The sequence below is a fragment of the Bombina bombina genome, chromosome 3 (assembly GCF_027579735.1).
Source record: "Bombina bombina isolate aBomBom1 chromosome 3, aBomBom1.pri, whole genome shotgun sequence".
Taxonomy (NCBI): domain Eukaryota; kingdom Metazoa; phylum Chordata; class Amphibia; order Anura; family Bombinatoridae; genus Bombina; species Bombina bombina.
This window is the reverse complement of record NC_069501.1, coordinates 603,197,134-603,221,417: the sequence shown is the minus strand read 5'-3', so window position 1 is coordinate 603,221,417 and position 24,284 is coordinate 603,197,134. Positions and strand designations below refer to the sequence as shown.

General features: G+C 35.9%; 1 protein-coding gene across 1 annotated transcript in view; it reads left to right on the top strand.

Annotated features, from left to right (window-relative positions):
• Window positions 1-7,287: 7,287 nt before the first annotated feature.
• The window catches only part of LUZP1 (leucine zipper protein 1), a 309,455-nt gene continuing 292,458 nt past the window's right edge, over window positions 7,288-24,284 (top strand). Inside the window, exon 1 of the mRNA XM_053707205.1 lies at window positions 7,288-7,788. The gene's annotated coding sequence lies outside the window, so the exon portion shown is untranslated. The remainder of the gene's footprint in view (window positions 7,789-24,284) is intronic.

The following is a 24,284-nucleotide window of genomic DNA, read 5'->3' as shown; positions in this document are numbered from 1 at the left end:
ATGAAAGTTTAATTTAGGCTAGACTGTCCCTTTAAGATATGTCTATAATGCTATTGCACACTTAATAGACTACAGTATAGTGTAAATATAACTTTTATATGCACGGGAAACAAAAAAATGAGTGTGACTTTATTGCTATACCTTTTTTGCGGTGGTCTGGAACCAAACTCGAATTATCTCTGAGGTATCCATGTATATTATGCTCTACTGTGAATCTGTTTATTAACACAGTTTACAGCTGGTATGCCAAACAAATAACCTTGTGTGGTTAGGTAGAAAAGCACACACTGCCAGCACTACGTAACACTTGTGTGCAAACGATCATATTGAACACTCTGATTTTAACCAATAAAATGTCCGCAAGAGCAGCCTATCCAAAAATGATTAGTGCTATAATATACGTGAGCTGTGGCGCACTTGGCAGACAAGAAATAAAAATCAAATAGTAGATCCCCCAAATGCTTGGCGGATCTGTTGCTACTTTTTTTAATAAAAAGAGGGAAAGACAAGAATGTCCTGAGACTGATGAGCTTAAAGGGACAGTAAACACACAGAGATTTTGATATAAAGTGTCTTATTTATTTTGTCCTCGTTTCCTGCACTTTAAGTCTGAATTTTTTTAATTTATTTTTTTTTATTCTGAAAACTGGGAGAGCACATTATATCTGTCCCATATTGGCTAGTTGTGTGTACTCAATAGCAAATCCAGGTTGGCTTCTCCAAATAATGTAAGTGGTGGCTTGAGTTTGGCTATTATAAATCAGCAAATACAGTATTAAAGGGACATTAAACACTTTGAGATGGTAATATAAAATGATAAATTGTATATAATAAAACAACTCTGCAATATACTTTCATTATATATTTTGTCCTCTTTGCCAGTAATTCCATTCTGAAATTGTGAGCTTTTCAATTCCTGTTAGAAATGGAAGTGCAGAACCCTGTTAAATCCAGCACAATCATTGGCTGCACACTCTAGTGACCTATTTATAACTGATCCTAATTGGCCACAGCAGAGAAGGTAACACAAGTTACAACATGGCAGCTCCCAGTGTTTTATAGACACTAAAACTGTACACTTATTTTGTCACTTTTTAAACAACTTATGAAACTTTAGAAAATACATCTACATGTTAGTCATGGACTAATACTTTCTTTGAATGCATCATTCTATCTAGCATGTATTTATAGTGTTTAATGTCCCTTTAATACAATCAAAACATTTTTACACTCCAATATGTTCACCTATTGTAATACTGCAGATAAATCTTGGAATTACAAGCTGTTTACTGTCCCTGTACATATTAAATCAGGACAAATCTGCAGTTACCATGGCACTTGGGAAACGGCCTATCAGAAATAATGTTAGTTTAGTCACTAATGTGATATTTATTTATTTTTAAAAAGTAATACTCAGTGCATGTAGTAAGTAAAAGTGTGAAACGTGCAGCCAAATATAAATCATTCTACAGGGAGTGCAGAATTATTAGGCAAGTTGTATTTTTGATTAATTTGATTAATTTTATTATTGAACAACAACCATGTTCTCAATGAACCCAAAAAACTGATTAATATCAAAGCTGAATAGTTTTGGAAGTAGTTTTTAGTTATAGCTATTTTAGGGGGATATCTGTGTGTGCAGGTGACTATTACTGTGCATAATTATTAGGCAACTTAACAAAAAACAAATATATACCCATTTCAATTATTTATTTTTACCAGTGAAACCAATATAACATCTCAACATTCACAAATATACATTTCTGACATTCAAAAACAAAACAAAAACAAATCAGTGACCAATATAGCCACCTTTCTTTGCAAGGACACTCAAAAGCCTGCCATCCATGGATTCTGTCAGTGTTTTGATCTGTTCACCATCAACATTGCGTGCAGCAGCAACCACAGCCTCCCAGACACTGTTCAGAGAGGTGTACTGTTTTCCCTCCTTGTAAATCTCACATTTGATGATGGACCACAGGTTCTCAAATGGGGTTCAGATCAGGTGAACAAGGAGGCCATGTCATTAGATTTTCTTCTTTTATACCCTTTCTTGCCAGCCACGCTGTGGAGTACTTGGACGCGTGTGATGGAGCATTGTCCTGCATGAAAATCATGTTTTTCTTGAAGGATGCAGACTTCTTCCTGTACCACTGCTTGAAGAAGGTGTCTTCCAGAAACTGGCAGTAGGACTGGGAGTTGAGCTTGACTCCATCCTCAACCCGAAAAGGCCCCACAAGCTCATCTTTGATGATACCAGCCCAAACCAATACTCCACCTCCACCTTGCTGGCGTCTGAGTCGGACTGGAGCTCTCTGCCCTTTACCAATCCAGCCACGGGCCCATCCATCTGGCCCATCAAGACTCACTCTCATTTCATCAGTCCATAAAACCTTAGAAAAATCAGTCTTGAGATATTTCTTGGCCCAGACTTGACGTTTCAGCTTGTGTGTCTTGTTCAGTGGTGGTCGTCTTTCAGCCTTTCTTACCTTGGCCATGTCTCTGAGTATTGCACACCTTGTGCTTTTGGGCACTCCAGTGATGTTGCAGCTCTGAAATATGGCCAAACTGGTGGCAAGTGGTGTGGTGACATTTTATCACTGGAATATTCACTTAGCTGTTATTGAGATCCCTTCCCCCAGGTACACCTTTCTCTCTGAACTATAGACACTCCCATTGGTCTTTTTGAGTGGCATTTGATAAGCCACTCCCTTTTGAATTGGGCTATAAAATACTGTGGCATCTTGGCAGCTTGACTTTTCTCAGTTCATGGTCAGTTATTTTGCGTCTTGTTTTTTTCCACACGCTTCTTGCGACCCTGTTGACTATTTTGAATGAAACGCTTGATTGTTCGATGATCACGCTTCAGAAGCTTTGCAATTTTAAGAGTGCTGCATCCCTCTGCAAGATATCTCACTATTTTTGACTTTTCTGAGCCTGTCAAGTCCTTCTTTTGACCCATTTTGCCAAAGGAAAGGAAGTTGCCTAATAATTATGCACACCTGATATAGGGTGTTGATGTCATTAGACCACACCCCTTCTCATTACAGAGATGCACATCACCTAATATGCTTAATTGGTAGTAGGCTTTCGAGTCTATACAGCTTGGAGTAAGACAACATGCATAAAGAGGATGATGTGGTCAAAATACTCATTTGCCTAATAATTCTGCACTCCCTGTATAGCATGTGGAAATATAAAATATGAATATCTAATATAGATATCATATAGGGGGCGCACCAAAAATCCCCAGGAAAGGGAATAATAGAAAAGATAAAGTGTAAATGTAATATATATTATAAAATGCAGCTGAAAGTAAATGAAGTTACAATCAGTTTGCCAAAAATCCAAAAGAGAAAAATCCAAATGTGAAAAATATTAACAATATAATTACATAAACATAAAATCAATTAGGCGTGTGATATGCCTATATCAGTGTAAAAAGAAATACCAGTCTTTCATATGTTAGAAAGTTCCATGAACAGTGTTGAAAGGATCCGATGGTAAAATGGATCCTGTGTATTGGTAGGCTGCTCCACTTTTGAAACCTGAAGTGAAAAGTGATCTGTGAAAAATTAGAGAAGAAGAAAGGGGCGCCTCATAGTGTATTTCAGATAACTTTTGTATAAAGGTAAGTAAAATAAGCTCACAAGATTGGTGGCACTGTACGTTGACCGGTGCTTAAAGGCAGGCTAACACTTAACAGCAGCTAGCTCACTGACAACAGACTTGTTGTGGTGGTCGGAGTGTTTCTCTCTACGTGTTCCCAGCTACAGTCCCAAGAAGGCTCCAACGGTCTCCCAACAATCAGCGGAGTGTGAAAAACTAAATGGTTAAAAAAAAACTAAAAAAAAACTAAAAAAAAACTGGTCCAGGCCAGTGAAAGGACAACTTCCAAGTATAAAAAGTTAAAAACAATCCTTTATTGTTGTTTGCAACGCGTTTCTTGATCACACACTGGTCGTTTCCTCAGGCAGTAAAAACAAATAAAACCAATAGTAATCAACATCTTTAAATACATATGGTATAATTAAAACCGGAAGTTGTACTTTTAAAATAACCAATTGAATACATTGTATCGATCACATGCAATTATTTACATTGTGTCGGACATGAGTTAATGAAACTGAGAAACTTTTATAATACATATATACAATTTTTTTTTTTAAAAACTGTACATAATATCTGTGTAAGAAACATTGAGACTTGTAAATCATCAGACCAAAGAAGGCAAAATTATGAAATCTAAGAAAATAATCTCTTTGTTCGTATATAATTAATTATAAAATATCATGAACTGTAAATGCATATAAAAACATATGAAACCATATACTTGAGACCTATGGATATCGTAATCTACCACCTATGGATATCGTAATCTAGTTTTAACATACGTCTGCCATGTGTATATAAAATACGGAAACTAGATTGTTTCAAAATTAATAAATAATACAAAATAACTAGAATATACATTTATCAGAGTTTTTATACTCTCCATCACTTTATTTTTGTTTTACTTTCAATTCACCACACACATTGTTCTAATTAAATATTTTGGGATCAATATATTGTATAAATCACACATTTTTGCATTCTCATGATTTCATATACATACATTCTACTGGTTTCATCGATATCTATATGAACAGTAGCATTGCACCTACACATCCTTCATACCCTAACATTCACATCACTATGTCACTTCCGATCACCATGTTTAAATATAGTTTATTTACCTCATTATTGTAATGTATTACAAATATAACAAATATTGAATTATTTAGTAGGTAAATGAGTACACTTATTACGTTTATTATGCTGATGCCAATATTCAAGTAGTTACATCTGTTTACAAATGTGAATTTAAGACACACACACAATGATCAAGTTCAACCATCTACATTTTGTATTTTCTTAACACTTCATTAAAAAATATCTGTATGCACACTAAAAATGTTTTAAAGAAATTTAAAACTCATTTTCTTAGTAAATGATGTATTGTTTTAAGGTCCAGAACACAACCCTTGAAAGCGTCTTGAATGTTTGTTAATTTATTCTCTTTACGGTTGACAGTTAGACACAGATATAAATAAGTTCTTATACATATCAACCAATCACTGGGCAGCATGTTAGAAGTCCAGACAAAATAAATAATGAAAGAGCATTTGCAAAGCTCTCTTCTTAACAACAAAAAAAGCGATAGTTTTAAATTTTATGAGGAATTACATTTTAGTTTAATAACCATTAAAATATATTTTTCAAATGCAGAAACTTACTGTTTTAAGGTGAACATATGTGTTTAAAATGAAAGAAAAACATTAGAGGGCAGAGAAGCCAAAACTACAACTGCATTTAAAGAACAGGATGGGCTCTTCTGGATTTAAGCAATGAACCACTTAGCAAAAATACAATCCTAAAGCTAGTGACTGGGTAATGGCTGATTCTAATCCCCAGGGGGGACATAAAACAGAATATTAGTGACAATGTCATTAGTGATGTCAAACAGGCAAGGGCAAGTGTATAAACTCTTAACACACACACACAATATTATTATTATACTTTATTTATGAAGCGCCAACATATTCCGCAGCGCTGTCCATGGATACAATTCATTTAAATAAAACAATATAAGACTTGTAAGATACAGGACAAAATTTACAAACACATACAGGAGGGATTGAGAGCCCTATTCCCGTGGGAATTTACAATCTAGAAGGGTAGGAGGTTGAGAAACAGGAGGTGAGGACTGCAAGATTGAGAAAGATGTTAATACAGAGTTAGATGAGGGAAATGTTAGGTAAGTGAAATTAATTTATTATTGAGTTGGGTGGTGTAGGCTTTTCTGAACAGAAAAGTCTTCAGGGAACATTTAAAGGAAGAAAGATTAGGGCAAAGCCTGACAGCACGAGGGAGAGTGTTCCAGAGGGTAGGTGCTGCACGACAGAAGTCCTGTAGTCTAGCATGAGAGGAGGTGATAGTTGCGGATGCAAGGAGCAGGTCGTTGTTGGATCTTAGTGGGCAGGCTAGAGTATACTTGTTTTTTAGTATAGTTAATTACAACCCAGTTATTCTAGCATAAAAAGAATTATTGTGTAAACTTATTTTACGTCTTAAAAGGACAGTATACACTCATTTTCATATAACTGCATGTAATAGACACTACTATAAAGAATAAGACGCACAGATACTGATATAAAAATCCAGTATAAAACTGTTTAAAAACTTACTTAGAAGCTGTCAGTTTGGCTCTGTTGAAAAGGTAGTTGGAAAGCCCACTGCAAGTGGGAAATAAGACACTCCCCCCTCCCCCTTCTTTTGCATATGAAAAGACCCTTTACACAAACAGCAGCAAGCTGGAGAAAGAAGGTAGCTGACGGTATTCTTATAAAACTTTGGGGCTTGGTTAGGAGTCTGAAAATCAGAGCAATGTCATTTAAAAATAAGCAAAACTATACATTTATTTAAAAAAAAAAACTTTATGGGCTATATAAATAGATAATCTACAAAACATGTATGCAAAGAAAAAATGAGTCTATAATGTCCCTTTAAAGGGACATTCTACCACAAAAAGTGAGATCTTGTTTTTATAGTTGGTAACTTTTCATACGTGCCCATTTCTAACTATTAATGGGTTAAACTAAACACATAGCTAAATTCTTAAGTTACAGTGGCATAGAATAGCAGCTACACCTCTTTTTTAATTGTCTCTCATGCCAATGTGCAGTGGCGCTTTAGCAGGGCTTTAGATATTCTGTCGTTATACAATGAGTGCAAAAGCATACAAAACTGCAGCACTGGGAGTGTAAAAAGACACAGCAACGAAGGTGTTAATCTGTGTTTTCAATTCATTCTGTTTTAGTTCTTGGTATGGGGGTAAACGCATTTTTTTTATACAGGCTAGTATTGTTTGTGTAAAGTTATTGGGGGCATCAACAACAAAGTTTTGTGTCTGTATCTAATACAGAAGTTCGTGCAGATTTAGCTCCTTCAAGATCCTTGCTTGGCTTCAACATACAACCAGGAACAATTACTGAATCACAATCTGAAACTGCCTTGTCCTAAAGTGTGGAAAAGGGACTGGCCGGAAAGTGTGTATTTTTTGTGTCCCCCCAAAGAAAATCTCTTACTCGGGCAGGCACAGACAGAGCCTTCCTGCGCCCTTCACTCCTCCCTTCCTTCATTCACCCCTGTTGTTGTTTTTTTATCATCCCACCCATATGGTTCCCAGTCATCTATATATCCTTTATCATATGTACTTGTCCCCGCCCGCAATTACATCGTTTCGCTTTCTCCAACACTTCCTTTGCTAGCTAAGCTTCCCTCGTTCTCAAACTCATGTTCCATTATTTATTCGTCTTGTAGCAGCATTATACTATATTCCCCGTATCCCCCATCTTTCTTTACACACTCCCTTTCCCCTCTCAATTTCTCACACTTTTTTTCTTTTCTTCTGGTTTTCTTTTTCCTTCTTTTCCCTCCCTCGGCCATCCCTTCCCCTGGGCTCTCCAGAACTCCGCCTTTGCTGAGTAAAGTAAAGGACTCGGCCCAGACTTGCCTTATATGGCAGCGCACTGACGGCAGCAGTGTGGAGGTTGGTTTTGTGAAAGGGAAGCCCACCTAGCATTGTTACTATCCCCTGCCTGGAATGTGATGTCTGAGCCCTGCACTGCAGGGAAGGGAAAAGGAGAAGGGGGGGAAAGGATCTGGGAAAGGAAACCACTTTTCTAAGGAACATTACACGCTTTACATATATTTCAACTGTGGGATTGCTGATCACCCTGTAGCAAGGTAAGAACACAGAGATCCATTACGGATCCAATTGCAGGATATGCGTTTCATGGCAAAAAAAAAAATCACATGTGGATTGTACCAACTCCTTTAAGTTTGCTGAGTAGGTCGTATTGAATCTGCTTACCTCAGTGTAAGAATGCTTTAAGCCTACCTTTACTTGTTATTGATCTTGAGGTGGGAAATACATGATCATTCATTGTGTTTATGGAATTTCGGTTTTGCAGCAGGATGATTTATTGGCAATAATATGATTTACCTTGGATTTGCTGAAAGATCACCCCAGAATCATTTTGTTGGTGCTCGTTTTATATGGAAGTCTGGTTTGCTGCAGGAGTTCTCGTTGAATGTGACTGTATATCCTGGTTTTATCTGCAGGATTACTTTATACTGCGGTATGAGTGGGATTGAATTTATTATTTGACAGCAGATTCTTCAAAGGGGTGCTGTACCACTGTTCAAGGAGCAGCTAGAGAAGTGTTATCGTAGGTTAGTAAAGGGGAAAATTACTGCAGTAACCTCATCTGCAGTGGGGGCAGATCAGGTGGCTGCTAACAGCTGCCTCATCTAGGCTCATTTTAGCTGTAGATCTGCAGGGAGACCTCATTGTATATGGAGGAATTTAAAGCATTTGATCTATTTTTTTTTTTCAACCCTAAATAATTAACTATTTAGATGCTTCACAATTTTAAAATCCTAAATGCTCCTTTCACTGCTTTAGGTCCTTGGCATTAAAGAGGTTAAAATTGTGCTAGAAACTGGTCTGGATAACATTAAAAGCCAATTATGAATTCCTCATGCTGTTTTGGCTGAAAGGAAGGATACAAGTTGTTGGTGTGCTGGATTATAAAAGGACTTCCTTATTTAGCTGAACTAAGCACAATATACTGTCTGCCCCAAAAATATCAGCTTTGTGCCATTTTATTTTTATGATTTCAATTTACCTGTGTACTTGTCTGGGTTAACTATTTGATGGTTATCTTAACCTACATGTCCTTGGAATAAAAGTTAAATGTAAGACATTTGGCATTTTATTATCCATTATATTAACTATTTCATGTCCTATAACAGTAAATGCTGCATAAATATACTATATATATATATATATATATATATGTTTTAGTTCTTAAAAATCTATAATAAAACCATTTTACTGCATAAAATACACTAATGGATTAACAAATCAATCTTTCATTAAAGACTAATGATGCTTCAATTCATATGTCTAATTTACTTTATTCAAAAGTGAGTTGTTCCCCCCCCCCATATATATGGAATAAGAAACTGAATAAAGTCTCTTAACTTGTTAAACAGGTTCCTAAAATGACAGGGAAGGCTACATTTTTACAGCAAGTACTTAATTGCTGCTTTTCTCTCATCAGGGATTTAAATGGTTTCTCTATGTCTGTTGCAATCAGTAATGATTATCATTTATTTTTAAAACTCCAACCAACCAGCTCAAGTATATTAGGGCTTGATAAATCCAGCAAGCCACGGCTACTAGAATTGTAATTTTGGATCCTGAAAACTGGCTGGCTCCTCAGTTTTCTGTCTGGCTACTAAGTTTACAGTAAAGTCAAAACAAAACTTTCACAATTCAGATCGAGTGCCATATTAAACACTTTCAAAATGTCTTCTATCTGCTTTGTTCTTTCTGTATCCTTTGTTGAAAATCAGACCTACGTATGCTCAGGAGCAGCAATGCACTACTGGGAGCTAGCTGCTGATTGGTGGCTGCACAAATGCCTCCTGTCATTGGCTCTCACAATGTGCTCAGCTAGCTCCCGGTAGTGCATTGCTGCTCATTCAACAAAGGATACCAAAAAATGAAGCAAATTCGATACCAGAAGTAAATTTGAAAGTTGTTTTAAAATGTATTCTGTATCTGAATCATGAAAGAAATTTATTTTTTTGTGTGTTTCATGTCCCCTTAAAAAACAAACTCGACAAATAGATTTTGTTTGTTTATCAGAGTTTTGATTAGATTTTGACTTTTCCGATTAATAAAACAAAACAATATTCTATGTATCTAAGAAGCCAAAAATATCCATGAGTCAAATATTTTATCACTTTTATATCTGGAGTAGACCAGTTGGCCAGAATTGTAGAAAAAACTTTTCTCCTATAGTAGAATAGATTTCTAACAGGAAGTTGCTTTACCCAGAAATTTTGACTACAATTTTACTTCTGATATCTTATGATATTGATGTCACATTTAGTAGAAATAACATCCAGGGCATGACACATACTTATATATTTATACATATACAAGCGTGGAAATGTCATAAAGGAACATGAAACCCAAAATTAACATTTTATGACTCAGATAGAGCTAACAGTTGTAAACAATTTTCCCACTGTACCTCTAATTTGCTTCATTCTCTTGATATCCTTTGTTGAAGGAGTAGCAATTTACTACTAGGGAGCTAGCTGAATGCATTAGATGAGCCAATAACATGAGACATATATGTGCAGCCACCTGCAGCAGCTACTGAGCCTACCATCATGTCCTTTTTTAACAAAGGATACCAAGAAAACAAAACACATTAGATAATAGATGTAAATTCGAAAGTTGTTTAAAATCACATGCTCTATCTGAATTACGAAAGAAAAATGTCTCAATTCTCAGACCAATTAAAAAATTGCACTAGACAAGTACAATTGTTTTTTTTCCCCTTTCTTTAAAGGGATAGTGAAGTCAAAATTAAACTTTCATTATTCAGATAGAGCATGCAATTTTAAACAACTTTCCAATTTACTTCTGTTATTAAATTTGCTTAGTAATTGAAGAGTACAACCATGTAGGCTCATAAGAGCTCAGGAGTGTGCCTGTTTTTAATTTTGACTTTACTGTCCCTTTTAATTGGACACTCTAGCCAGAATTGAAATGCACAATAATGCATTCCACTTTTGAATTCAAAGCACATGTAGCATCAAAAATGTGATAACACAATTTGTATGATACAAGTCACTACCAGTTTACTGAGCAGTTTTACTGTTTAAAATGTTAGGTGCGTGAAGCATATTTAGATATGCTTCATGTGCACAGTAGTAAGAGCTCTCTAGAAAACAGTGATTACATTTATCAGAAGCATATTGTGCTAATACAACTATATTTTAAAAATGCTTCTATTCAAAACTTGTACGCACTAATGTACATGTCACATTTGGCTGCAATGTCCCTTGAATACGGACTAGGCTAGTAACTTTCCCCACTGACTGATAAACCGTACTGATATTTTTTCAGCCCTGCATTTTTTTTTTTTATATTGAACTAGCCACGCTAGTCTTGTGATTCAGAAAAAAATCTTTGCAGCAAGTATTAAAGGGACATTAAACACTAAATACATGCTAGATAGAATGATGCATTCAAAGAAAAGATTAGTCCATGATTAACTTGTAGATGTATTTTTTAAAGTTTCATTAGTTGTTTAAAAAGTGACAAAATAAGTGTAAAGTTTTAGTGTCTATAAAACACTGGGAGCTGCCATGTTGTAACTTGTGTTACCTTCTCTGCTGTGGCCAATTAGGGACCGTTATAAATAGGTCACTAGAGTGTGCAGCCAATGGTTGTGCTGGATTTAACAGTGTTCTGCACTTCCATTTCTAACAGGAACTGAAAAGCTCACAATTTCAGAATGGAATTACAGGCAAAGAGGACAAAATAAATAATGAAAGTATATTGCAGAGTTGTTTTATATATACAGTTTATCATTTTATATTACCATCTCAAAGTGTTTAATGTCCCTTTAATACATTTTGTTGGCCTATTTACACATTAAAAGACAAGCTTGATAGAGTCCTGTCTGTGTCAGGCCTGAAGCAATATTTATCATTTTGTTGTCAGAATGTCTATTTAACAAACCGCATTAAATGCCTTATTATTTCTATACTGTGAGACAGAATGCCATTTCACAACATATAACCACAACTACACGCTGCCTCATGGCAAGTTGCAGAATACTAATCACACCTTGTTCCCTTTCTGCATGGGTAAGACATATGCAGTCTTTATAACACACGGCGATACCCATAACAAAGGTTATACATTAATATGTACCTATGTTTTGGGATGTAGTGTGCAGCCTCTACAGTAACTTCCCCTGCAAGGACAAAGGGTGCCAATATGGCTTTTGAAACATAAGACCTGCTTAAAGCGAAAGTAAATCCTAGCGTTTTACAAACACTAGGATTTACTATTGAAACAAATAAAGGGGACTTTCATTCATGAAGTATAAGATACTTTCATGTAGAAAGTACCTTTTATTTGTTTCAATCGATCACCGTTTTTAGCTGCTACAGCAGGTGACGTTTTCACCTCTTAGCCAATAGCCGTGCGGTAAATCCTGCTTGGCGCCCATGGGATCCGGATTTTCTGCACGGCTATTGGTGAAAACGTCACCTCTTAGCAAAAAATTTTTTTAGCCGTGAGCTGCTGTAGCAGCCATGTTGTTCTCCAGATGCCTATCTAGGTATTTCTTTAACACAGATTATCATAGCAAATTTCATAATAGAAGTAAATTAGAACCTTTTTTTTTTTTTTTTTTTTTTTTTAAACAGCATGTTCTGTCTGAATCACAAAAGAACATTTTTGGGTTTCATATCCCTTTAACTCAAGGTGGAATCAACCATAGATAAATATTAGACACTATATGTTAGATATAATTGTGTGTTTTTTTTTTTCCTTTTCTTCTAAAACAAATATGTTGCTGTAAATTTTTTTAACGTTGTATTTGTTGTTTAAATCTTAATCAGTTAACCCTAAATTGTTCTCCCTTTTTAATTGGTTACCAATGAACCGTTTTACCTGCTGGAGTCTATTAAATAGTTTATAAATACTTCCTTTACCTTTCTATTAAATAGTTTATAAATACTTCCTTTACCTTACCTGCTGGAGTCTATTAAATAGTTTATAAATACTTCCTTTACCTTTCTATTAGCGTTTGAAATAGCTGATTTTGCCTGTGGACTGGTTCCCCTGCTTATACTGAAAGTTTCTATATTTAAGTATAGGGAAAAATAGAAAACATGTAAACATAGCCAGCAGAAGAAATTGCACTCCCAGTGGGAGATTTTAGAAAATCAATACAATTTTAATTTCCCATAGTTCTCTCTGTGTATTGGGATTTGGTATACAAACAGAAATAAGATAAGGAAGCATGTATCTGTACATAAAGTGATAACATAAGTAGATCTGATTTCTTTTCAAGCTCAACCCATTTTGATGGTTTGTGGTGTCCAAGAACAAAAACAGCTATTTCATATTCAAAATTAAACCTAAAGAAGCAATTTCCAATACATTTTATACTCTGCAGCTGGTATAACAAGTCGTTGGAAACACATTGTGAGAAAAATAATTTTACAGTATACTGTCCTATTAATGTGTTTCCAATGACTTGTTCTACCAGCTGCAGAGTTTAAAATATATAGGAAATTGTTCCTTTAGGTATAGTTTGTACATGAATTGCTGTTTCTGATAACTGAATTCAGTGGGGTGATCTTGTTGGGACCTCATTGTCTTACCTGTCTAATTATTTAAACAAAGCCCTCCTTATCTTTTATTATTGTTAATTCAAAGACCAGAATTTAGAGAGACCAATGGAATATGAACATTTTAGTGCCTCTCTCCCACAGCCCCTCACTGGTAGCATTATTTTATCTATCTCCCTTTTTTAAAACAAACAACAGTATAGGTGGGGATACAATAGGCTAAATCGGCTATTTCAAGTGAGAGAATAAAGGCGAAGGAGCTATTTGTAAACAATTTAATACACTCCAGTAGGTAAAATTGATAATTGGGTAAAACATTTAAAAGAGAGAAACTATTGAGAGTTTTTCTTTTTCAGCTCATTTATAACTTTTTGTTTTTAACTGGCCTCAGCAGGGTATAAGTGGTAAAGAACAGGCTTTTACATTTAGGATAACGAAGACACAACATAGCATCAGTATTACTTTATAGGAGCTCAGGGAAATGGGAAGCCTCACAATTTTCATAGTTATTGTAAATTACAGGAAAATTGGACAAATGAATGAGCTGTGTAGCCCTGATATAGTGTAAATTACATGAATTTTCATTTTCAGGCCTTTATGATTGATAGCTCAGTATAACTATCAATATCTTCATTTTAAACATTTCTGACTGAATTTCGGCTTAACATTTTGCTATTTTTATGTGTAAGAATTAGTTTGACATTGTTCCATATATTTTTTGTTTGTTCTTTTTTTTTCTACATCAATCTAACTAACAATATATGACAAGAACATTTTCCTTTACAAATAGTTTCTGCAAAACAATAAAATGGCTGTCATATGTCACTCTGCAGTAAATACTTGTTACCAGTATAACTTTTACTGCTTCTTTTTTTAAGTGACAGCTGCTCTGTCATCGAGAATCAGTGTGGGGGAAAAAAAAAGAGAAATCTACTGATTTTTAGATTTTAATTTTTGTTCCTCTTGTGTGTATATTTTCATAATTACTTTGTGAGTGGACAGTGGAACAATTATTGTAGATCCATTTTATTTTGTTCTGTGGTGGCTTGAGAAAAAGGCAGCCTAAGCAACTTATGTCCAGGCTATTCTGCCCATGTTATAGCACACTACTGTAAATTTGCTGGCCTAGTAGCGTGAGAGTGCTTAGTTTATCACGTAAAGAAAAATGATTAAAGGGACATTCTAGTGTAAACTGTTTTATTCTGCTAGACAATGCCATTTTTAAACAATTTCCCTTCTTTTTACTCAGTAAAATTTACTTTCTCTTATAGTATGTTATAAACATGTAGTCATAGTTACACTCCTGGATAACCCCCCAATTCTGTCCCACATGATGATACAGCCATTGATTTAAGCATACACAATATGTGGGTACTTCTGATTGGCTGTAAAGCTGTGTTTTCGTCTGGAGTGACATAGGCATGCATCTTTGACTATATTAACCCATTTGTGATCAAACAGCGAAGGAATTTGTTTAAAAAGACAATGTTCAAACCCCCAAGGCAGAACATACAGTGATCTGAGATGTCATTGCAGAAAATGCAGCATGTCTGCAGAAAGAGCAGGACACATACAGGCACTGTTAGCGCTTGAACTTTGTAGTGCTGCTCCACATAAGACAATTCTCTTCAAACAGAGCTGTGCTCTGGCTGCACTGTGTAAGTTTTCCTTAGCACAGTGCATCCAGAGCAAAGTGCTGTTGGAAGTGAACAGTCAAATATGCAGTAGCGCTGCAAAGCTCATTGCTTGTTGACTTGCTCTCAGAGAAAAAAAAAATCAATCCCACACCCTAGTCTTTCCCAGTCTGCAAAGCTGTTTATTCTGAATGTAAGACGTTAGTATGAGCTTTGCATCTTTTTTATTACTACATTTCTATGTTAGACCAAGAGAAAAGGAAACTTATTTATTCAAGAGACATTTTAAAATTTTATTTTTTTGAATGCAGCTAATTTGCAATGCAATTTTCAACTACTGCACTATATTATAAAACGTTAAAAAATTGCTTTATACTTCAGTTAATCAACACATTGAACTGGTGCCTTAGTGTAACTGTCTAATTTAAAATTTTATTTTATTTAAAAATAACCTGCAGAAAATTTTTCACTAAAAAAAATCTCATCGCAGAAAGTGAAGAAAAGTTCTACCTCTGGGGTTCAAACCTAATAAGTGTGTTAATGTATCTATCTCAGGAAATGATGCACTCCAGGCTACAACGTATCAGGATTTTATATATGGTATTTAATGGCCATTTCTGATCCATACTTTGAGAGAGAGAGATCTAGTTGTTTGATATTAAAACAATTTATTGCTTCCACCTCTGACACAAAAAGAAAGATTAGGTTTAAAGGACCATTAAATACACTGGCATTGCATAATCAACACATTCACAATAAAAAGTCAAAGCAAAAGCACTTGGTGTGAATTTCAAATGACTAGTAGTTGTTGTTCAATGTAACATTTTTCCTTCCTCTTGCATCATGTGACAGCCATGCTCAGTAGGAGGTGGTGCCTCAGAAAGTGTGCATATAAGAGTGTGCATATTTTGATAATGGGGGGGAATTAAACAAATTGTTTACAATTAAGTGCTCTGTCTGAACCATGAAAGTTTTAATTTTGACTTTAGTGTTCCTTTTATAAAAATTTATGATAGTGACGAGTGATATCACCTAAGTTCCCAGGGCATTTGAAGAATCTTGCAAGCTTTTGAAGGTGGAAGGGAAAAATGGCAAAATAAACACAACGTGTGAGTCACAGATAATTTGCAGGATACACTTGTATTTTTACAGCTAGGTAAGAACTTCTCCAGCTGTGAATAGTTTTTTTTTTTTAAATTCTATCATCTTCGTGATTCCTAGCAGATGCCGAATCATTTTGTGAAATCTGCAGACTCGGACACACATGGTATCTAAGTGATTTCTGTAGACCGAGCCTTGGTTAATGGATGCAGAGAGAACATATATGTCAAAGATAATGAAAAATTATTTTTTTAAAGGTAGACTCATGTTGGTGTTCAAAGTCCAGTCTAAGGTCAGGGGTGCCATGTCATAGTGTGTGTGCCCCCCCTTCTTACTGAATAATGTATGTCTATAATAGAGGGTAAAATGCAATCATTTTGTTTTACAATATATACATTTTCTGCCTGAAGATAATTTTTTTTTTTTCTATTGGGGAGAGAAAATCTGTCTGGGCCTGGTCAGTAATACAGACGTATGATTGTATTATATTACCAGATATTGTACTTGTGTAAGCAAAACACAATGGTATATCTAGCCAAATCATTGTTCTTTTGTAGGCTGATTTATATGTAATTACAGTACTTAGTATTTCTAAAATGTGCTCACCAGCCAGCAAAGATTTGGTTGTGGTCCTTCATAGGGAAAAGGTGGGACACTCCTATTTTAAGAAAAAATCATTAGCTCAGTGTTCCTCACATATATATGTGAACTTTGGATACTAGATGGCAAGATAATCCAGAAGCTTCAGACCTGTCATGTTTGTAAACTGAGCATTTACCCCATGAGGGTGATTTGAATGAGATTTAAAAACAAATAAGGCTGTGTAGGTCTTGATAAATAGAATATACAGGGCCAATGGCCGAAGACAATACTTTGGTTCTTTCACAAAATGGAGCCTTTTGTAGTCTTAGGAAATAAAAGTAAGTGATTCACTGTATACGTTTTTATTCTTATATTTAGATATTACTTTTAATCTTGTCGACAAGGCCTCCAAAAATGATATTGCAGGGTTTGTACTTAGGTGTCTCCATTGTGCTGTTACAGCAAATTTCTCCCCATTCCCACACTATAATTTGCAGTTGTTTAAGCTTTTGCTGTACCTGGTGATGTATCAGTTATAATTGTATATTGCAATAAAATATGGAAGCAGCTTTGCCAGGAACAGATCTCCTTGTATGTAAAGACTTTCCTAGATTAGCATTTCCCATGCTTTTCATTGGAATCTGAACTATAAAGAAACATAGGTTTTTATTTTATTTTTTTCATACTGTTTGGGGGTTCTGTGGTTCTGTTCATGTTCAAAAAGGTTGTGTTCTTTCTAAAATACTTTGGGAACCCCCTATACTAATTGACCTAGATAAGTTTGATTTAAAACCCCAACAGGAGCGTGTATCTTTATAAAGGGAATAAATGAGAGTAACGTGCTACCTGTGAAGTCAGGTATTCATCAGTAATTACCAAATTGTTTTCCAAGCAACACTTAGTCACAGCAAAACCGCAGATAGGATTTTTGTGGTTCTAAAAGAAGTGAAATTTTCCTCCAGGCAGGTACTGTATGTTTCTGTCTTGTTGACTCATAGGAATGTCTCAATTATTTGAAGTTGAAAGGCTGTCAGTTGAGAATTATGTCCATGCTGTCAAAAGAAAAAATTCAGCCCATCCTTTTAATTGATGTTAAATTATTGAAGCATACAAGGTCACAGGCATTTGGTCAGATTTTATACTACAGGTATGTCAGATGCTGTCTGACATTTAAATGGTCTTGTGTCCTGCAAATACTGTTAATGTTAATATACAATGTTTAAGTATGTGTAGGAAAACAACTTTACAGTCTTTTTTATTTTGTCTAATTTCCTGTAATTAAAGGAATAGTCTAGTCAAAATTAAACTTTCAGGATTCAGATAGCGCATGCAACTTTCTAATTCACTCCTATTATCAATTTTTCTTTGTTCTTTGCTATCTTTATTTAAAAAAGCAAAAATGTAAGCATAGGAGTCGGCCCATTTTTTGGTAGCACTTTCTGATTGGTGTCTAAATGTAGCCACCAATCGGCAAGCGCTACCCAGGTACTAAACCAAAAATGGTCCGGCTCTTAAAGGGACACTAAACCCTCTAAAAAAAGTTGGCACTATCGCAAAATTAATAAATATTATAGAATTTTGTATTATACATTCAACTTCCAAAATTTTACCGTTTAGTAGTAATCCTCTTCTGAAAATTGAAAGTTTTCCAAACCCACCACCGGGTATGCATTTTCATAGCCCAATCCTGTTGGATAACCCAGGTTCGAATATGGCGGAGCATTGCAGCAATCCGCATGCGCGAGCTTCTGCAGAGTGATCGTTTGTCACTCACGGTGTATCTCTATACAAACCAACAGACCCGCTGTATCAGGGACGGGATATGCGCATGCGCAAGTTTCACAATCAGTCTACGCATGCGCAGGGTGACGAAATCGTCACATAATGATATGCAGAAAATCTGCAACAGATTGGAGATTTCTATTCACCTTGACCGGCCCATATTTGAGGGTTGGATTGGGTGACGTAATCGGAGAAAATAAAAAGTATATTTTAAAATGTAGAGAAGCTTCGTTAGAGTGTAAAAATAGGTGATCTCTTTTATATTACTGATTGTTATATGAAATGTGTGGTTTGGTAGTGCACACAAAAAAAAAAGTTTTGGAATCCTTTAAGCTTTACATTCAAATAAAGATACCAAGAGAATGAAGAAAAAATGATAATAGGAGTAAATTAGAAAGTTGCTTAAAAGTGCATGCGCTATCTGAATCATGAAAGTTTAATTTTGATTAGACTATTCCTTTAAGTCTGAAAATTGAAATTTCTAATACTGACATCTCGAAGGGCACATGACAGTCTTCAATTTTACCCTGCAACATATCTGTCCTGCAGAAATGATCAATTAAAGAAATGAAAACATATTGCGAACATAAAGACTGTGGCTAGCCTTGTCTCGTTCAGTAGGTCTGTACTGGGTTCTCCAAACAAGGCAAGGGGCTATTGGAAAACCGTTGCAGCAAGCAAGACATTAATGCATTCAAAATATTTCCAAACTCTTGTATGTATGAAATATTTATTGTCCCTTTTTAAAATACCATTAACCCTTTGGCTGCTAAGCAATTTCCCACCTGGGTGCTAAGCTAGTGTTGAGCTTTTTGTTGCAGTTCACGTTTAAACAGTTTTAGAAGTAAAGTTTTGTGTGAATAAACTATACAAACTATATATGTTTTTTTTTTCTGCAGACCTAGCAGATTCCAAATATACCATTATTTTATGTGTAAGTCTCAACAGGTTTTAAAAATAAAGTATAAAATATGAAAAAAGTATATTTTTGTACTTCACAATCAATAAAAATTAGTTTGTAATTTTTATTTTTCTAAACTCTATCATCAAAACCTGTGTTGCTAAATATTTACAGTAGGTAAACAGTCTAAAATAAGCAGAAATTGAGAACATTTCACTGTGTTTTTCTACTATTTTATTGCCGGCGTGTTAATTTGATAGACCTTAACCAAAAGCATCTTTAAATTTAATGTATTGTTGCCAGCAATTAAACAGCTCTAGCTGCCTGGGAAATTAAGATATGACAACAAAACTATATATTTTTAGAAACTACACCCCCAGCTGCATCAAATGAGGTCCTATTTCTTTCACATATCTGAAGTATGCAACAGATAAGCGAATATCTTACACACTCCAAATTTGTGCTAGCAATACATGCAGCCCCTCATATGATGCGCCATGGGGTGTACTTTCCAAAACTGTGTACCTTGTATACTGTATCTTAAATTCCCAGGTGGCTACAGCTGTCTAATTGTAGACATCACCCCAAATGTTTAAAGACAATTTCTAAATAAGATTTTCAAGGTTGCCATATCTGCCGTTAAACAGCTCTAGCCATCTAGGAAGTTAAATTAGGGTACAGAAAGTACACCCCTGACACATCAAATGAGGGGCTATATATTGTTTTTCTAAGAAATGTGACATGTTCATTTATGTCTTACACACTTCAAATTTGTGCTAGCAATACATGATAGCAAGAGAACTAAGAAAAATTGATAAAGAGTAAATTAGAAAGTTGCTTAAAATTTCATGCTTTATCTGAATCACGAAAGAAAAAAACTTTGGGTTCAGTGTCCCTTTAAGCAATTGTATCAAGTGGTCTGCCAGTCTCTTGTACCATATATATGCTTTGCGAGAAGCAGAGTATGGTTCAAGCATCTGGTCAGTCTTATCTACCCCTCCCATATGCCGATTGTAATCCAGGACACGCATGGGTTTCATAGTTGGCGTGTTCTGCCCCCTGACATAGACAGGTGATGTGCTCTCATCGTGTATAGTTGTGAGAAGATGCACATCCTTCTTGTCGGTGAATTTCACAGCTAGCAGCTCATCAGAGCGCAAAGCTGTGGTCTCTCCTCTTTTGCTTTCTGAACATGTGAGTCGGAAAGCCTTTGCGATTGGCACGGATTGTGCCGCACGCAACAGTGCCCTTGCTATATAGCAATTTAAATAATGGCACACCGGTGTAAAAGTTATCCACATATACATGGTAACCTTTATTAAATATTGGGTGGAGTAAGTCCCACATTATTTTTTCACTTGCAGCAAGGGCGAAGGGACAGTCAGGGGGTGCTAGAACAGAATCCTTGCCAGTGTATACCCTAAAACGATAGGTGTATCTACTAGAGCTCTCGCACAGCTTATACAGCTTGATCCCATAGTGAGCTCTCTTAGAAGGAATGTATTGTTTAAAAACAGTACGTCCCTTATATAAGATAAAGGATTCATCGACCGATATGTTCTGGCCTGGAGTATAGCACTCTTGAAATCTTGCCAATAAATGGTCAAGAACAGGCCTTATTTTAAACAATCGGTCATGTTCTGGGTAGTCCTGTGGCAGAGCATTTGCATTATTATTATAATGCAAAAACTTGAGCAGTAACATATCTGTCCCTGCTCATTGTAGCAGAGAAGATAGGGGTCATCTGAGTAGACTGCTTTGACCAATATGAGGCTATGCTTGGCTTTTGCACAATCCCCATTGGCAGAGTGAGGCTCCAGAATTTCCTCATCTCTTTCAAATTGGTCGCAGTCCATCTATGTGCTCTGGCATGGCGGCTGAATTCTGCACCAGTATTTTGAAAAAATTGCTCGGCATACAGATTTGTCTGCTGAACAATACATTCTAAGAACTCATCATCCACAAACAACTGAAAGTAGTTGATGGGTTCAAAATTTGCAGTGCCCACCAAGAGGCCAGAATTGTCAATAAATGGAGGCAACACTGGCTGAACCATATTAGGGGAGGTCCAGTTGTAGCTTGGAACAGGCCTGCCCATGACTCCCACAGTATGCTGTGCGGCCACTGCGGATGTCGTTGCAACATCTCCCATGCCCATGACTCCCAAAGTATGCTGTGTGGGCACTGTAGATGTTGATGCAATATGCCCATGACTCCAACAGTATGCTGCGGATGTTGTTGACATCACTCTGCCACGGGAACTGACATCTATGAACTGTCTGCGGCCACGCCGTGGCTCAGTTGGTTCATCTGTGTTACTTGAACTGTCAGTATATGCTGACAGCCCAGGGAAAAAGTCGCTGTCAGAATCTTCTGCAGTGTCATTCAGAGAAGGAATCTAGTCTAAGTTCATAAGAATCTCAGCTGCTTCCTCAGCACTCATCAGATGCTTAGCCATAATTCTCTTTACAAAAATAAAGATATTTTCAAATAAAGTATGCTGCTAGAAATAAGATATCAATTTTACTGCAAAAAAATAAGCTTTTTGCAGCAAAAATTAGACTATGGGGAGAGCTGAGCAAAGAGGATGCTTATTCACCTAACACACAGGCCAAAAGACTGATAATAAAAATGTTATTAGCTTTTCATAAAAAGCATCCCTCTACCATTGGTAATTTGTAACCACATGATAGATTACAAATATAATATCAGGAGCAATATTGGAAAAGGGACATTTTATAGCTAAGTGATCACTGCATTTACACTACAATGATCATTTAGCTAGAATATATAAAGCAATATATATATATATTTTTAAAGATATATTAGTTAATTTTTAGAAAATATATTTTGGGGGTCTCTAAGAAGTTTTGATTTTTATTTATGAGCCCTAAAGACCCCCACATCCTTTTTTTTTTAATAATTATTTTACAACATTTAGTTAAATAAAATGTTTTTTTTTTTTTTGCAGATGCCACATACTGTATACAGTTGGAATGGTTAGGCGATTACCTTTCCAACGGTGGGTCTTGGGGGTCTGTAGCTGCTTAGATGCCTGGAATACAGGCTTCTAAGCCTCATGACCCCATCTCCCTATAACTGACAATTGTCAGTTGTTAATAAAGTTGCGCGGTGACGTCGCTGCGCGAAACGTGAAGCTCTGTCAATGCTTGTCACTATGCAGGCCAGATCGCCGGGGTGGGAGCCCCCAGATCTCCCTCAAAGTGGGAGAGTGCTAGTGACGGTTCTGAGCCGTCGGCACCTGAGACAATTTGTGATGGCTCAGAGCCGTCGTTGGCGCTCAAGGGGGTTAAATACAGTAGGATTGCATAATCAACAAAGGTATATAAAAAAAGATACTGCAATAGCAGTTACTCTGAATTTTAAATAAGCAGTGGATTTTATTTTTTTTCTGACCGTTTTCAAAATTAAATTACATTTGCTGCCCCCCCTGTACCATGTGCCAGCAATCAGCCAATCACAAACTCATATACGTTGACAATGTGAACTCTGGCACATGCATTTAAAAAGACTGTGCACAGTTGAATAGTGGAAGTTAATTATAAAGTCTCTTAGAACTGCATGCACTTATCTGAATGATGAAAGTTTAATTTTAACTTTAATGTTCTTTTAAGAAGACTGTGAACTTTTTAGAAAATACAAAGTTTAGGATCATTATAGTAAAAAAATGAGTGACATTCTCTTATCTTAGCGCATGTCATTTGTAGACTATTGACCCTAAACTACTATGTATTTAGCCCCTGCCAAGGAGGTGAACGCACAGTAGAAATACTGCTCTCGCAGAGTACTGTTGGTTCCAAGCAGAATCCAATCACCGCATGACTCAGATGTGGAACTAGTGGTGCTTATTAGGTCAGTAGCGTTTTCTGCTCAGAACCAGCAGTGTTCTGTAAATCGCGAGTGGTATTTCTATTGTGCGTTTTAACCCATTTTCCGGGGGTTAGGCACACAGTTGTCTAGGGTCGATAGTCTTACAGCATGTAATTGTTTTTGACTATAATGGCCCTTTAAGAAACTAGAAAGTATATTTTGCCATTTGATTAGAACAATGACCCTCTGGGATGTGCTTCTGGGCAATTCCTCCACATGCCTAGTAAGATATGTGGTTCTCTGTCCCTCTGACATTTATCTTTATCTTCTTTGACTGTCTTCTTTAACGGTTTGTGAGGTATCTAAAGATTTAGTACCTTCTGTGAATAAAGGAGAAAAATATAATTTCTTTGTTTAAAGAGACTATAGGGTTTTGCTTACAAAATGACCGTGGCTATCCTTGTCTGCTCCAGTAACAAGACTGTATCGGCTTCTTCAAGAGGCAAGTGGTGATGGGAAGTTTAGTTGCTAAAGAACAATTGCAGCAAACAAGGCAATAATGTTTTCAAAATGTTTTACATCCACCTAGTATGTTTATTGCAAGAATGAGGACAAATCATGTAATTGCAAGATGTTTTAGTTTTTTTTAAATTGTGGATGCACTTTATAAGCTTCCCCCACCCCACACCTTTTTTCTAATTGATATGTACTTTGTATCATGCTTGAAAGTAACTTTAATTAAATATAACAATAGATTTGTAGATCAGGATGACAGGTCTTGGTTTCCCATCTCAATAAGGTTAATTAACATTTCTTTGGTATGAATCATCTTGATTGCCAAATTCCTAGTGAATATTGTGTAGGAAAAAGATGGCTTGACATTAGTATATTTAATTGTAATATATTCTAATTGGTTAAAGCAGTGAGTCTAAAAAGTGTCTAGACGCTAGTGTTTCACTACACCTGGCTGGGAGGAACACAGAGAGTGTTTGTGCTGGATTTGATGCTTGAGAGAGTATGTAAGACCTATGTAAAAAGATCCACAAAAACAAACGTCACTTGCTAAATATAAAACGTTAAAGGGACATGAAACCCAATTTTTTTTCTTTCGTGATTTAGAAAGAGCATGTAATTTTAAACAACTTTCTAATTTACTTCTATTATCTAATTTGTTT